The sequence below is a fragment of the Heterocephalus glaber genome, unplaced genomic scaffold (genome assembly GCF_053883595.1).
Source record: "Heterocephalus glaber isolate CG9 unplaced genomic scaffold, H.glaber_assembly_v1.0 deba00001538, whole genome shotgun sequence".
NCBI lineage: Eukaryota > Metazoa > Chordata > Mammalia > Rodentia > Bathyergidae > Heterocephalus > Heterocephalus glaber.
The window spans coordinates 396,629-413,409 of NW_028258333.1; the positions used below are offsets into that span (position 1 = coordinate 396,629).

The 16,781-nt window shown below is 46.4% G+C and overlaps 1 pseudogene; it reads left to right on the forward strand.

Moving 5' to 3' along the window:
* The first annotated feature begins 16,412 nt into the window (after positions 1 to 16,412).
* On the forward strand, positions 16,413 to 16,482 carry LOC147824461 (U4 spliceosomal RNA; annotated as a pseudogene).
* Positions 16,483 to 16,781: the final 299 nt, after the last annotated feature.

Here is a 16,781-nt window from a genome sequence, read left to right on the forward strand (position 1 = left end):
CATGGATACATTGCCCTCTCTCCATAGCCAAGAGATGTCACCCATCCTCTAAGCCTTGCTCTATCCATTTGCCTCCCTGAAGCCAGACTTGGTGACCACTTCTCTAAACTTCTAGCATCTTCCCAGGACTTGCCTCATTTGCCCTAGAGTAGAATATTTAGTTCTGTGATTGGTTATTCATACTTGTGTTTTCCTTCCTTCCCAACCTCTTCCTATTGGAACCCATTCCCCTTGTCTCTCACAGCAGCAGTGCAGTGATTCAATAGATTTTCTGTGTGAATAGACTGATTGCTGAGAGACGAGGAAGTTCCTGTCCTGCTCCTTCTGGGAGTCTCGCATACATATTTCAGACTTCAAGTGGAATAACTGGACTTCAGGCCTCTGAAGCGTCCTTCCTGGCCTCAGGGAAACACTCGGAGTGATTCAGCGCCCAGATAATCTGCATGAACAGTTGGAGAGGTTGTGTGACTTGGGAAGACTAGAAAGTTATAAATCCGATTCTGTCACTCAGCTGCCCCAAATGAACTGTGTGTCCTGGAGCACTCTGTCTCCTCTCTGGCCTGAGCTTTAGCCACAGGATCCCTCTGGTTCATTGTTAACAGGGATTTGTGAGAAGATCAGCCAAACAGTTTAAGGTGTCGGCTAAACTCAGTATAATCTGAACGGTCTGATTAATCCTTTGCTTGTCCTCTGAAGATATTCCTCTGATCCTTAAATTTTCCAGTACAAATGACAGGAGGCATCTCTATCTTATTTATGGCTCTAAGTAAATTGGTATGAACATCAACCATAATTATTTTATTTCCCAAGAAATATACCCCCAGAAAATGTCAAGGAAATGATCTTTGAAAAATGCATATCTGAACGCAGCATAAAATATTTAAGGGGATGGCTGTGATCTTGGTTTCCATTTTCTGTTAGATTATTCCACAACCTCTTATAAAAGTCAAGTCAGCCCTTTGAAAGACAGAAAATGGCACAAGTTTTAAAAGGCCCCCAGATTCTCCTTGATTTTGTTTTTACTTTCAGCATTTTTCCTTAAATGACCAGCCTCAAATAACTCAGATATTCAAACATTGATGAACGATACCTAGGGAGGTAAAGCTCACATAAAGATAATGAGAACCACGCCAGCCACCGATGGCTTGGACATTCTCAGCCAGCCACATTTGGTGCTTCCCAGGACAGCGTTTCTTCCCACCAACCCAATGAGCTTTTCCCACCCAGCCAGCTCCTCCAGACCCTCCACAACTCACCCAATATTCCCCAACCCATGTTGCCAAACTAGCAAATCATGTTGGGCCAGAAGAAGAGCTCTGAAATAGGAGATCAATATTTAAATTGCACCATAAATCCACTAATTGAATTTGACTGTGGAACAAACATAGATCATAGATTGTTTCTCCAACAACCCTGTGAGGTAAGTACACTTTTGCCCCATTACAAAATTTTAAAAGTGAAAACACAGAAAAGTCCAATAACTTGCTCAGGAGTCACATAGCCAGGAAGTGGCCAAGCAGAGCAGCCCCAAAGCCAGTACAGTCTTTCCCTGTGTGCTGACGTGAATCTCGTAAATGGTGAGCTACATGAAAATTTTCAATGAGCCAAAATAGATCCATTTCAGTGGTAAACTGCACAAACAGCTACTGTGTAGAGAAGGGTGAAGTTCAGAAGGTATGAGAACCTCTTCAGGATTTATAAGCTCCGAGAGAACTCACAACGGCAAAGTCCTGTGGTCTGGGCAGGTGAGGGGAGATTCTAAGAGACCAGAAGAAAAGCCCTGTGCCCAGGTCAGCACCTCACCACATCTCCTAGATGGCCCGCCAGGGACTGGGACCCATACAAGGAGAGACTCATGGAGGACAACCCCGAACCCCAGTTCTGGGCAACTGTGAGACAACCCTAAATCCAGCCCTCACCTAACCACCGGGACAGGCTCTAGAGAACTGGAAAACTGAGGCACCAATGCCAACACATTCTGCACTGACCTCTCTCCCTGGGACCAGGGGTGTCCAGTGTCAAGCATGGGCTGCCAGAGTGAGCACCCCCTCAGTCAGTGCTTGGGGTCAGCCATCTGTCACTCCCAGGCCACCACTTGCTCTGGGTCCAGCCCAGGGGATAGCAGACAAGTTCCAAACTCCAGTCCCGCAGTCACTGTCTCTACACTTGCTAACTACTGACCTTGAGAAAGATGGGAGCTTCTTGGAGCCTCTGTCTCCTTCTGCTTATGAAGAATAAATGAGAAAACCCAGCAGAACACAAATGTGCTCAGAGCCACCCCAAGCACTGACCTCACCACATCATCCGTTGTTGCTACTCTATCTGGACTTCACTGCCAAATCCTCTGGATACGCGCTGGGCTATAAAGTGTGCTGCCTGCCTCCCTGCCAAGGGAGCAGAGCCCACTGTGGACCCCTGGTGCTCTGCAAGGCTCACAGAATATTTAAAAAGTGGCTCCTATAAGCGCAACTAGTGGCCCATTGATTGTCATGACAGCTGCTAGAAAGGACCTCTCCTTGGTGACATTTAAGGGTATTCAGGATACATGCTGTCTCAGTCTGTTTGGGTTGCTCTGACAAAATACCTTCCACTATGTGCATAACTAATAAGCGATAGAAAGGTATTGCTCACAGTTCTGGGAGCGGGGAAGTCCAAGACCTGGGTGCCAGCAGATTCAGTGTGTGGTGAGGGGCCACCCCTCATAGCTGGCACCAGCTTGCTGCATCCTCACAAGGCAGAAATGATGAACAAACTCCCTGAGACTTCCTTTATAAGGGAGCCGTATAGCACTCAGATGGGCTGTGCTACCTCCTGGTGCCCACTCCATGGTGATTAGGATTCCAGCCTATGAATGTTGGAGTGACACCAACATGGAGTCCATAGCATAAGAATGGACTAAGATGCCCACAAAATTATCCCCACCCTTGCAGGAAGAATCCAGGGATACCCAGACCCTTGTCCTCTGGGGAGGTGTGTGGAAATCGCCCTCACTGCTGCACCCAGGAGGTCTCTGGCTCAGAGCACGTGCTTGGGTGGGGCCCCTTCGGGTGACAGGCTCTGCTTCCACAGCCGAGGCATTTTTCTGGCAGCTCAGAGGTACTGAGAGCACCCAAGAGGCAGCCAGCTGGGACCTCATTGATCTCACAGAGCATGTTGATGGGCACTCTGGGACCTGCTGGCAAATTAATGCTTCCTTAAATGTCTCGTGTCTGGGCAACGCTGCTTTGAGAATTGCTGCATAAAAGCTAAGGAGCAAAGAGCCACAGGAGGAGTCAGACCTCGAGCTGCTACTCGAGTCTCCCAAAAAGAACCCAAGAGTCACGTTTGACTGAGTCGGCTTGAGTCTGCTTACAGCAGAGACTCGGGGAGGATGCCGGTCGTGTTTCCTCTGCCCTGCAGTGGCCACCCAGGCCTAGGACAGGGCCAGTCTGCTCGGTCACAGCCACTGAGCCACTGGGGCAGCAGCTCATCCAGGCCAAGGGTAGTGCTGAGCTCTGTAGGGCCACTCAGCAGAAAACAGGAACAGCCATCCCGCGAGCCATGTGCAAAAACTGCCAGAGCCAGGAGATCGCCTTTGAGGCTTTCCCATGTGAAGACAGCCAGGGCAAGAAAAGTTTCCCTTATGGAACTGTTTGTCTCTGCTTGTCCCTAAGCATTCAGCAGCCAGTTCCACACAGGATGCTCTTTTCTCTCCCCCAGTCTGAATATAATCCAAATCCCCACTGGGGGCAAAGAGAAGTGCCTTGATTCAAATTTCTGTGTCCCTACTTTGGGGAAGGAGCAGCCTGGGGAGATGTCAAAATCAAGCCTTGGGCTGCACATGGTGGCACACACCTGTAATCCCAGCCTTTGGGAGCCTGAGGCAGGAGGATCACCATGAGTTCAAGGCCACCCTGAACCACATAGTGAGACCCTGTCTAAAAATAACCCAGCTTTGGAATTTCCTGGTCTTTGAGGATATCCTCTGGGAAGGCCCTTTCTACTGAAGAGCCTTAGACTCCATCCTCACTGCTTTCATTATGCTGGACAATGTACAGATACACAGAGCATTTTATACAAATGGCCCATGTAACCAAGCGAGAGGAAAAGCTAGTGTGCTTCACCAAAGAACACCAGGCTCAGAGACACTGGCTGCTGGCTGCCGGCTGCCAGAACCCTTAGACCAAGGGCTCTCGGGAAAACAAAACCGCTTTTCTGTTTAGCCTCTGTGAAGTGCCCCAGCAGTCCTCAGAAGACCATGACACAGGGGGACACAGGTGGGGACCTCATCATCATGCAAATGGATTTCCAAATCCTAATTCCTGAGCTGCAGCAGCAGTACAGATCTGAATGTGTGTATCAGTCAATCAGACAGAAACTGCCCTTCCTCTTCAGCCTCTCTGAGAAAGACCTTGAAAGCCATGAGCTTAGCTAGAGCTAAGTGACACTCCAGCCACAATAGGAAGTTGCAGACTCTTGGGAGGTGGGGGAGCTTAACATCCCTTCCTTGCTTAGGGAGTGCACTGTGGATTGGTGACATTCTTGCAGCCATATATACTACCTAGAACTCATGTTGGGCAAGGATGCCATAGCAGGGAATACAAGATGAGAGGGCCAAAATAGGAGAGTTTGAAGAAACTAGCTTTATCATCTCCACCCTCTCTTCCTGCTAGTTCCAGGTGTCATGGCTTATCCTGCCATATTAGTAGCATTCTCATTGCTGGGACAAAATAACCAACACTCACAAATGAAGAGAGATTTAATTCTGCTCATGGTTTAGGGGGATTCAGTCCATGGGAATCTGGCTCCAAGCCATAAATGGCATGGTTAAGGGCATGACAGAGGAAAACTGCTTATCTCACGGCAGCAAGGAAGGAGAGAGAGAGAGAGAGAGGCCAAGAACAAGAATATACCTCACCAGGTAGTTTCCCCAGTGACCAGTCTCCACCTCCTAACAGCACATTCAAACATAAACTCATCTATAATTTAATCCACTGATGACTATGGTGCCTCTGTGATCTAGTAACCTAAAAGCTGGGCCTCTGAACACGTGAGACTTTTGTGGGACATTCTACATATAAACCATAACATCTTCAAGGAAGCCTGGAAATTGTAGAGGAACCTACGGGTGAGCAAGAAGCCATGGGTAAGTGGGGGCTATTACAGTCTCAGCCCGGGAAGTGAGCAGCTCTGGAGGTGATATGTACATAGATCCCACCATGAAGCCTCCTGGACCCCAAGTCTTCTCCCTGCACCCACTCCCCACACACCCGCCATTACCAGAGTGACTCCGTTTCTGTAGGATAAGTCATATTCTCAAATTTGTGTCACTCCTAGGTGATACAAGTCACCTGGAAGAGATGAAACCTGGTTTTGTAATTCATACCATTTCAAGGTGCTGACATGTAAGAAACAATTACAAATACTGAGAAACCATTCATGGCCAAAATCAGAGTCCAGGCAATGTGGGTGGGTTATAAAACGCAACAAGAGGTAGAATGAGAACAGAAAATGAGTCCAAAGTCAGGGCCAACATGGAGAATGGGCCGGGGGGTGGGGAGGGGGTGTGCCATGCAGAGGAAGCCTGTGCAGTCAGGTGGGGTGGGGCGGGGAAGCAACCGCAGGGTGAGGGAGGGCTGCCAGAGACACAGGGAAGACAGGTCCCCTGCCCATCCACAGAGGCCTTGGAGCATCCAGCAAGGTCCCACCTAGGGTCTGGAGAGGTTCACCGACCTGGGTTTTTCCATCCTTCAGCTAGGAACCAGACCCAAATCACACATGGCTCTACTCTGAGTCTCCTGGCCCGTCATGTTCGGAGCCTTGCCCACCGAGGCCCTTTCTGTCCTGTTAACATCTCCCTCCCCTCATTGACCTCCACCAATTTTGACACATTTTTGCCCAAAGGAGAAAAAAGAATATGCCAGAATTCTCCTTCTTAGCTAGTTCCTGAGTTCCCCCCACAACCTGCCATGAGTGAGATCTGTCTGTGTGCTGGGGGAATGGGGAATGGTGTACTGAGAATTAAACCCAGAGCCTTTGCATTGAGCTACATCCTGAGCCATTTTTGTTCTTTATACTGAGACAAGGTCTGGCTAAGTTTCTAAGTTGCCCAGGTTGAGCTTAAATTTGCCACCTTCCTGCCTCAGTCTTGCAGAGTGCTGGGATTACAGGCATGTGCCACCATCCCCAAAACCTGACCTTCCCAAAAATGTTCCTTTCCACAGTCCAGAACCTTGAAATTTTCTCAAATCACTGGGTCTGCTTCCTTTCCTGCCTCCATTACTTTAGATATTGGCAAAAGCCTTGATCCTCAGCATGAGCACATTTATCACTACAGGTCATTTTTTGAAAAAGGTGAAAGCAATTGAAAAAAGCTTTTCCCTGATATCAAATTCACAGACTTAGATGATTCTGTAAGCCTAAAGAAACTCACTGTAAAAAATTAAAAACCAGGCATTTCCTAAAAAGAAAACCGCCTGCTGCTTTTTCTTAGCCCAGAAAATTATTAGTTCACAAGGTGAATCTCCCCATGAATAAACTCAAACATGGATGGGGAAATGAATCATTGGACTGTCTACAGCTTTTCTTTGTGACAGTCATCTTGTTGAAAAAGGCCATTATTTTTCGTGCTAATGGAAGTGTCTTGCTAGGCAAGACTTATACGTTATCTAAAATGTTTAGAAAACATAATCTTTTCAGTGTATTTTCCTCCTTTTAGCTAATAATTTTCTGCAAAAGTGCTACAAAGTATGTTACAGGTATAAATACCTACATTCCAAAGATAATACTATAAAAAAAATCTTACTTGAAGTCACTCTTAAATGACCTCAAGTCCTTCACCCACTGTGACAAAAGACCATTGTTCCAGAGGCGGGCCTTTCCTCGACAGCCATGTGTCCTAGGTTTTTCATCATTCTTTCCCAGAATGTCTGAGTTGTGATCAAATACTCTGGTGAATGTTAAATTTTATTTAAAAAAACTTATCATAGTAAAGGAGACATTGCCATGAACCCCCCTCAAAACACTCCTCTCCACTTTAAACACACTTACCCTGTCGTTCTTCCCAATCTGAAGCAGTTCTAAGAGTCCTCTTGGGCAGTGTTTCCTCTTTAGTTGTGTTTCCATGGCTACCTCAATGTCGTGAATTGATTCAAAATGTTCAAAACTTCTGGCAAATAAAAATGTTGCGATGTTTCCTTGTTCACTTTATTCACTGAATGTGGCACCAATGTGACTTCCAGCTCTTCCCAAAGTCAAAATAACCATGGCAGAGAAACATCTTGAATTGATGTAGGACACTGAAGCAGCCACAATACTACAACTTAAGACACTCACGAAAGAGGACTCCAGAGCTGCTTCAGGAATTGGCAAGAATGATGACATCAGTGTGTTCAAAGGAAGAGGGTAATTTGAGAGGAATTAATGGCAACATGCTTTGTACTCTGGGCTGGGGATTTAGCTCAGTGGTTCCGGCGCCTGCCGCACAAGCGCAAGGTCCCAAGTTCTATCCCTGGTACCAAAAGCAAAAAAACAAACATGCTCTGTATTCCAATAAAATTTTTAATATACACATTCACTGTAGTTTTTCATCATACCTCATATCTACAAGAAGCTATTCTACTTTTTTATTTGGAAATATGTCCATCAGTGCCATGGCCAGCTCTGGAATCAGCCAGAAGGCCCTACCAGCCTGCAGCACTCTGGTGGCTCTGTGCCCATGTCCTGTCCCAGTTGCTGAGTAGCTCCCGTAGACCTCTGGCTGTAGGTGCTGTGACAACTGTTTCTGTGGTGACTTTCATGCCCCTCTTCCTTGGTCCCTCCAGCCCAGCTTCCATCTGCAATGCTCCATTTGGACCTCTTCACATCCCCCAGCGAGCTCCATGTCCTCACTCCTGCCAGAAGCAACAACAGTCAGCAGCAGGATAGTGAACATCACCCTCTCTTTCTCCAGATGACTCGATCTCCTATTTGCCGATGCCTCACTCCTCTAGTTTGGCTTCCACCACACTGACTCTTCCTCTGCGGGCTCCTCACCTCCTGTTTGTCCTTAACCATTGCCATTTTGCAGAGCACTTCTCTTTTGTCCTCACTGCACAGTTTCATCTACTCTGCAACTCTCAAATGATCGCTCCAGCCTGGACCTTGCTGGACCTGTTGGCATGTGCAGTTGACATCTCTTAGGAAGCTCAAACCCTACGTGTCCCGATCAGAACTTGACACTGTTCCACGTTATTCTTCACAAAAGGAGAGTGTGCCTTGTCTCAGGTGCCAGGAAGTGCCACTCCAAATACTTATTTTCCCAGGCCAGGCAGAAGCGTGAATACCTTCCTTGGCGCCCCCTCTCATTTCCCGAGCACCCTGAGCAGTTCTGAAATCTGTCTGTTTTTGCCATTCTCCACATCTCCATCCTATGGTCCCTCACCTTCTCCTGCCCAGCCTTGCCCATGAGTTTAGTGGCATCCACCCCCCTTAGTTCTCCTCCTGTCTCATCTCCACACCACAGCTGGAGTGAACTTTTCTAAAACCTAAGTCAGATCGTGCCACTTCATTGCTGTAAGACCTCAGAGGGCTTAAGCATGTCCCACTGTCTTTAGAATGAAATCTGAACTCTTGACACAACTCAAGGCACTTCCAGACACAGAATCTGCCAACTTCTATATCCCAGAGCTATGTAAGTACCACCTTCCCTTTTACCTCCAAATTTTGCACAAGCTGCATCTCCAGCTTCAAATAACACCCCTCTCTCCACCCCCAGCTCCTGACACACACTGTGCAGCTGGTACTCATGTGCCCACCCCACCACCAGCACCAAGTTGTATTCTAAAGTATACTTTCCTTGGAGGGATTCTCCTGACCTCTGGCTGGGATCATTCTCCCTATGGTATATTTCCCAGGCACCTTGTATTCTCAATCATCATAATCACGCTTTATTTTTATTTCTTTCTAAATTTTCTCTCCCACCCTCCACCTCTAAGCCATAAGACCCATGGCTACAGGGCTAGTTTGATTCATTCCCATTGTGTCTCAGGGACAAAATAGATACTGGGCACTAAATAAGCACTGAACAAATACGAGAATGGATGAATGAATGAACAAATGGAAAAGGAGACTAAATCTCACCTCTAACATAAAGTCTGATCTCATTCCTTCAGGCTACCTGAGGGCTTGTCTAACGTGGCCCTCTTGGTACTTTGAGCAAGACAGTTGCTCTTTTGGAGGGCCACTGTACATTGTAGGCCTAACATCATCTTTAAATATCAAGAGCACATGCTTTCCTCCAGGTTAAGTCCATCAAAACCATCTCCAGATACTGAGATGTGAGAACCATTGACCCAGCCGGTTTCCATCTCTCATAAAATCTTCACTGCCCCATGTGGTCACTACCAACTGTTGTCATTTAATTTTTCTTTGCTCGGGTCATGTACATTAGTGTCATCATCCAAAAAGAACTGAACAGTTCTTGAAATCGGAGTCCTATCCTCCAGTGACCCCCATAACACTGCTTCCAGAATTCAGTGTGTGACATGGAATTGTCATGTGTGTCCATCAGTGAAGGATGGGAAGCCACGCCTGCCACACTGGAGGCAGAACTGACTCTCCATCCTGAGTTATCAACTTGGGAAAACTCAGCATCATCAGAAAGCCCTTCCTGGACTCCAGATTGCATACAGTACCATTCTGTGTAATCCGTAAAGAGAACACACAACCTTGCAGAACTGTCCTCTTCCCATCTGGAATTTATTAAACTGTGATTTTCTAAAAATTCTACACAGTGAGCTGACCCACAGGCAGCTTGCAAGAGATTCCGTGGTCACTGCCTTGGAATGCTTCCTCTCTGGACAGCTGAGTTCTGCACACCTCCAGCACATTCCCACCGGAATCAACAGTAATGGAGCCAATTTGACCTGGACCCTCTAAAATAACTTCTGATTTATCTCAATCTATCCTCTAGTTCTCTTTAAATAAATGATGGTGATCGTTAATATCAGCTTAAAAAATCAGTGGTTAAACTTAATCATTTGTATGAAATATTTAGGAAGCGTTTTTCTACTCTCAGTGATTTTTAGCATTGTGACCATCCTGCTTTTAAAAATTCCCAACAGGGCCAGGGATTTAGCTCAGTGGTCCTGTTGCCTGCCTCTCAAGCACAAGGTCCTGAGATCAATCCCTGGTACAAAAAAAAAATTCCCAACATTCTGTTTCTTTTATGATTAGAAAATCATCTCAGTTAATAGATGTACATGTGGTTAAAATATGGTAAAAAAAAAAAAAAGCCAACTTTCCCTTATCATGTGAACATGCTCAGATATGCCAAACATGCTGTACATCAGAGAGCCCAACACAGACTACCCCAAGTTCAGGGGTATAGAAAAAGTGTCCCATAAGTTGTGACCCTGGATTCAGTGCCTGGTTCTGTCTCAGTCGCACTGCATGCCTGGGGACATTTCCCCGTACAGATAATGCCTGACTTCGGGTGTTTTAACCCATGATTTCTCAGCTTTATGTTAACATGAAAGTGATGTGAGTTCAGTAGAAACCACACTTTGAGATTTGAATTTTCCCTTTTTTTCACTAGTTAAAATTTGAATGTTGTGGGCTGGGGATTTAGCTCAGTGGTTCCACCGCCTGCCCTGCAAGGGCAAGGACCGGAGTTCGATCCCTGGTACAAAAAAAAAAAAAAAAAATTTGAATGTTGATCTTTTCCCAGCTGGTGATATATGGTACAGTCCTCTCAGGTGCTGAGTGGCATCATCCTGCTGCAGCTGCCCATAGACCACACAACCACAGGGGAAATATCCAACTCTGCAGTGCGCTGTGTCCCTGAGCCGTGATGTTCAGTAGGTTAAGTGTATCAAAGGCAATTCAATTTTGATGCTTTCAATTTAAGCTGAGTTCATTGGGTCATAGCTCCATCATAAACCAAGGAGCATCTGAACACTTTTCCTGCCCTCAGTTTATTCATTTTTAGAATGGAGAGAAATAGGGCCGGGGATTTAGCTCAGTGGTTCCACCGCCTGCCTCGCAAGCACAAGGTCCCAAGTTTGATCCCCAGTACCAAAAAAAAAGAATGGGGAGAAAGAGTCCACACAGCAGCCATGGTCCCTTTGAGAACTAAAATTTCAGTTTTCAGTATAAAATTTCAGTGGCACTTTTATTTCATTCCAAAATGATTTTTGTGTACCTTTGCAATTGATGAACGACAACCGTAAAAATAGTAAAATAACATCTACACTGCCCTGCAATCAAATGGCACAAAGGCGAAATACATGATTTTGCTGAAGGGAAAATTTCCTGCACTCGGAAGTCAGCACTAAAGGGCTTATACAGAAATCTCTGGATAACAGGAAACTCCAGGTTAGCAGACTTAAAAGATGAACGTGCAGGCATTCAGATATAAAAGGGCAATAGAGAGAAAAGAAAATTTCAAGATGGAAGTAAACAACAGCAGTGATGCTCGGAGCAAACACAGCAACAAGGGCAACCCAGACCCATTCTCTCTGACACAGTTGTCTCAAATCCAAGAACCCACTGTTAACTTTTCTCCCTGTGAGCATCCTCCCCTTCCCAACTCGCTCCAGTGAGCATGTCAGACATCCACAAACTTTAGCTGTACATAGAAGCAGAAAGCTGAAACTCCATTAATGAACCAGCAAATAGATCCACAGTACGTTTCTGCAGTTATTCGGTGACCATGTCAGCCGAGGTTCCTTTACAGAGAGCAGAAACCACTGTAGCAGGCAGGCTATGGAACCAGACACCTCTAAAATTGTCCTCAGGGTTGCAAGACTGAGCTGTAGCTCCAAGGTGAAGCTTGAGAACAACAGGCCACCGTGGCCACCCAGGAGACCCACCACCGCTGCTGAGCTAGAAATGTGGCGGCGGCAGCCTTAGCCACAGAAAGAGGTCCATCATTCCCTGCACCTCCGAATCTCAGCGTGCAGCCTCTGGAGGCTGGAGCTCAGCCCATCCACAGCCAGGGACACAGGGAGGCTGGGCCATGTGGCCAGAGCCTTTGAGACTGCACTGCTCAAGGCAAATTCTAGAAAGAAGCTGGAATACCTGATGAGTGCCAGTCCAGCAGAGCCAAGGAGGAAGACACAAGCAAAATCCACTAGGTGAAGCCAGGTACGGTGTTGCAAGCTTGTAATCCCAGCATTGAGGTAGAAGGATGGCAAGTTCAAGCCCAGCTTGGGAAACTTAACAAGTCAGTGAGATCCTGCCTCAAAATAAAAAATATAAAAAAGGGCCGGGGAAGGTCCTGGGTTCAATCCCCAGTATTGCCACACACACAAAAAAAATCCTCCATAAAATCCTAAAGACAACAGTGAAGCTACCACCCAACAAATCACAGCCGAGTTAGAACAGATGACTTCTCCAGTTCAGTTTTATTGAACGTTTCTACACATGTAAAAACAAAATTTGGGGATCAAAATTTTATAGATTTTATATACTAGAAAGTCTCTGTTCTTCTACACATCCTGTAAAATTTTTAAATTCTCTTTCATAAAATGAACCAGTAAAGAAATAGAGAAGTCTGTGGCTTCATTCACTCACTCCACTATTCACAGCCTCCTGCCTCGGTGCTGGGTGCCTCCGGTGACACCAAGGCGGTGGGAGTCCTCACGGGGAGATCACTGGCTTCCGCACAAAGCAAGCTGCAGTTGGAGTTGCATCTCGGCCACTTACAAGCTCTGAGACCTTGGCCGAGCTCTTTACCTTCCCTGCAGCTCTGCTTGTCCCCCTCTCGAGTGAGACTTATACATGCAGGGGCTGTCACAAGGTTAAGGAAGATAACTCCCCGGCACCACACTTCAACCAGATGTTAGTCCGCAGCCTCTGGAGACACCAGGATGTGCATCAAGAGGAAGAAGAGGACTTAACTTTAAACAACTGGATCCCATAGTTGTGCGTCTGGCAAGTCCAGGATCTGCCGGTCAAGTTGCAGGCCGAAGATGCAGGGATGAGGTGACACTGCAGCTTGAGGGAGAGTGTGGAGTTCTTCTTCCTCAGGGAAATCAGTCTTTTCTCTCTTAAGTTCTTCAATTGCTTGAGTGAGGCCCAGCCACATTATTAGTAGATTTAAATCTACTGATTTAAATATTAATCTCACCAAAAAAAAAAAAAACCTTCAGAGCAACATCCAGACCTGAATGTCCAAATACCTGGTGCCATGGCCCAGCCAAGTGGCCACATGAACTTAACCACTGCAGTCCATTAAGAGCACTCATACCTGACAGTTAGGGGACTAAGCTGCAATCACTGACTCCAGGGATCTTCCAGCTAGGGGTAACGACAAATAATCACAACCTAGAGTGGGTAGATGTTCAGGACACACACAAGTATGGCTAACAGAGTGTGCAGAGAAAGCTAAGGGCACAGAAGGGTCCTGAGAAGGAGGAAAGAGGGCTGAAGTTGCAGGCTCCTGGCTCGTCTCTGTAGATACAAGATGTCCCGCAGGGAGACGACACCCCTATGTGGACATGAGAAAGACTGGTGAGGTCCGTTTCCTGCTCAGACCTGGGCCCATTAGGATCTGGAGAGAACATTTCTCCTGGACCAGACAGGGGCTGGGTATCCAAGGCAGCCAACAGCAGCAGAGTCATCAGCAAAAGAGAGCAAGTCATGGTCAGGAAAACAGGCTTGGCATTAAACCCAAGAGAAAGAACAGAAACAAAGCAACAAGCTCCCTGCCAGGAGATGGGAAGGTGAGAAGCAGAAGAGAATAAGGAGAGAGGATTGGAGAAGGAAGATGCTCCGAATTCCAGCTACAAATGGTGCATTCATATTACAGCACCCACCAACAACAGCACTGCACAGCATTTCCATCCACAGCAAGCACGCCCAGAAGATCAGGGCAGGATCTCAGGCCCCGAGAGCCAAGCGATGATTGGTACGGCTGGTGGTCAATCGAGAATGCTGACCAACAGAAGAACTCCTGTGCAAGGGTGACATGGGGACACACAAGTCCAGAAGCCAGACACGTTGTCATTGCTACCCAATAATCACCTGTGGAAAACAGCCGCTGCTTCCCAGGTGCCTCAGCTCAGACACCTGTGGGCCACAAATGTCCTTTGTTCTATTGCTCCCCTCCTGCTCACCCCCATGAGATTAATGTTCACTTTTAAGTCAAAAATTCCAAGTGTTTTTCTTTTATCCTTCAGTTATAAATGGAGTATTTGCCCCCAGTTACATCCTATATGCTCAGGATGTTTTAGTGCCAAAGATTTCACCCAAATCCCCACAGATGTTCTTCTGCAGTGGAGATGCTAAAAGGCTTTGAGTGAGTGAAAAGCATTTGACAGCACATTGAAGCTTGAACGTATTGATGTCTCCATCATTGACAGCAAGACACACAGAGAGAGACAGGCGGGCTTCATCTTGAAAGACATGTGGCAAAAGATAGTGCACAGGCTCAGATTTCTCCTGCAGCCACAGGGGCTCTCAGTTGTAAAGGGACAAAGAATGACAAGCAGCCAAGGCCCCTTGGGTTTATTTTTCAAGATGGATGGATGGATGGATGGATGGATGGACGGACAGATTATAGATCACCCAATGGGCATGGATGTTAAAGGACTAAATATAGTTAAACCTAAATAAGGCTTTAATGCAGTCTATTTTACCTAAAGTTTCTGATATTTTTCACCCTTCTACAAGTTCTAGGTGTGTGTCTGTGAATCATTCAAAGCCATTTCTGTTTCTTCTCTCTAAGCTTCCAATTATACCACCCGCAGCACCAAATGGAAGGGGAATTGTAATCAATTTCTTGAATAAATTCATGTATAATAAATTTAGACCCAAAAGATCTGAATCACAGGGCCATTTCATTCAACCAGGAAATCAGATTTTGACAGCTGAAGCTTTCTGAAAAATTGAATCTATTTTCTGGAGAATTTATTCAAGTGCTCACTGCCACCAGGCACTGTAACGGAACCCTAACCAACCCACAGCCTCATAGGGTCGAATGATTTAGCAACGCATTAGCTAGGTGGGTCACATTCAAGGGTTTTCCCCCCAACTTGGCCCCTAAAGAGCTGCACCACCTGAGGAAGGCACCTCACCCCGAAGGCCCTGTCTCTGAACCTGTAAAATGGGATGCCGTGGTGCGTGCACTGGCCACCCAAGTCACCACCCCTCTTGAGTCCTCTCCCTGACTGGTGCTTCTATCCATAGAACACAAGAGAAACCATGCACCAGTTCCAAGCGTGGGCAGAGTGTTCTCACACGTGGCCACTCAGCCTCTTGGGCTTCTCCCATCGCCATGGGAAGGACGTCCCTGGCCTCATCCCCAGGCCTGAGGAGGATGAGAGACGCATGGAGCTGAGGCATCCAGGAGAGCCAGCCGGGAGAATAAGCGACTCCGAGAAAGTTACAGAACAGAAACTCTCCGGACGGGAGCAACACCTCCTGCCCAGATGCCTTGCTCTCTACCCCGTCACCCTATCCTTACACTTTTCATCTTCCCAGGTGGACCTTCCATTCCGAGTCTCCCTCCCTGCCCTGGAGACCTAATTTCTTTTTCTACTTTTTTTTATTTTTTAATATTTTGGTTTTTTGAGGTCACACTATGTAGTCCAGGCTGCCCTTGAACTAACTATGTAACCCAGACTGTCCTCAGCCTCCTGAGCGCTGGGACTACAGGCATCCACCACCATGCCCAGTTTGAGAGACCCAATTTCCATACCAGAACTCATGATCCTTTGGATTCTACCCAGATCCTTCGGATTCTAGTAGGTAGTGTGCTTAACTCACTATTCTAGTCCACCCATGCTGAACAAAACAAAGTAAGAGTTTTCACTATCACCCTTGATCGTGTATTCTACAGAATCCAGGGCTGCACCTTCTCCCCACCTCCTTTGCACCTCTCTGTTTCCTATCCCCACTTGGCATTCCCCAGTCATGAGAAATCTGGGAAAGGACTCCAACATACAATATAGTATTATGATTGTGATCAGTCGCAGAAAAATGACCAGAAGAACTGTGGATCTTGTTGTCACTTATTGTAGCATTCATTGAATATTACATATAAGATGTGTTCACAAATTGCAGAAAATGTTTAAATTTTTTAAAAATTTCTTACAGTGAAAGACACATTGCCATTAATCCCCCTCAACTCCCCCTTGATTCAAACGCACTTAGCTCATTGTTCTTGCCACTTTCTGCAGCAGCTCTGGGAGTCCTCTTTCATGTCTTTAGTTGCACCTTCATGGCTGCCTCCACGTTCTGAAACAATTCAGAACATTTACCTTTCATGGACACGTTGACTTTGAGGAACAGCCAGAAGTCGCACGGCAGCAGATCCAGTGAATACGATGGAAGAGGTCTCACCATCGTGTTTCTATGAGCTTGCCTTCGTAGTGAATGGCCCTTGGCACAAGTATCCTTTGTATTTTTTTACTACACTTCATAAAGACACTCACAAAAGAGGACTTCTAAGTTTTGCGCAGTGGCAGTATTGTAGCCAATGAGGTTTATCTGAGGTGCGATTATTGCTAATTGAAAAGAGGACTTCTAGAACTGCTTCAGAAAATGGCAAGAACAATGGGTTAAGTGTGTTCAAAGTGCATTTGAAGAAGGGGAAGTATTTTGACGGGGTTAATTGCAATGTGTCTTTCGTTGTAATTTTGTAAATTTAAACACTGACCATATTTTTGACAACTCTGTGTAGCTCGGTAAACAGACCCGCCCCCCGGGTTACTTAAGCTCATGCTGCTTGTTTCTTGCTAGGGTGAATGTAACCATAGTTAGCAGAAGAGACAGCCTTTCCCTTGGGGTAGGATAGGAGCATACTTGGAAAGCTTCCT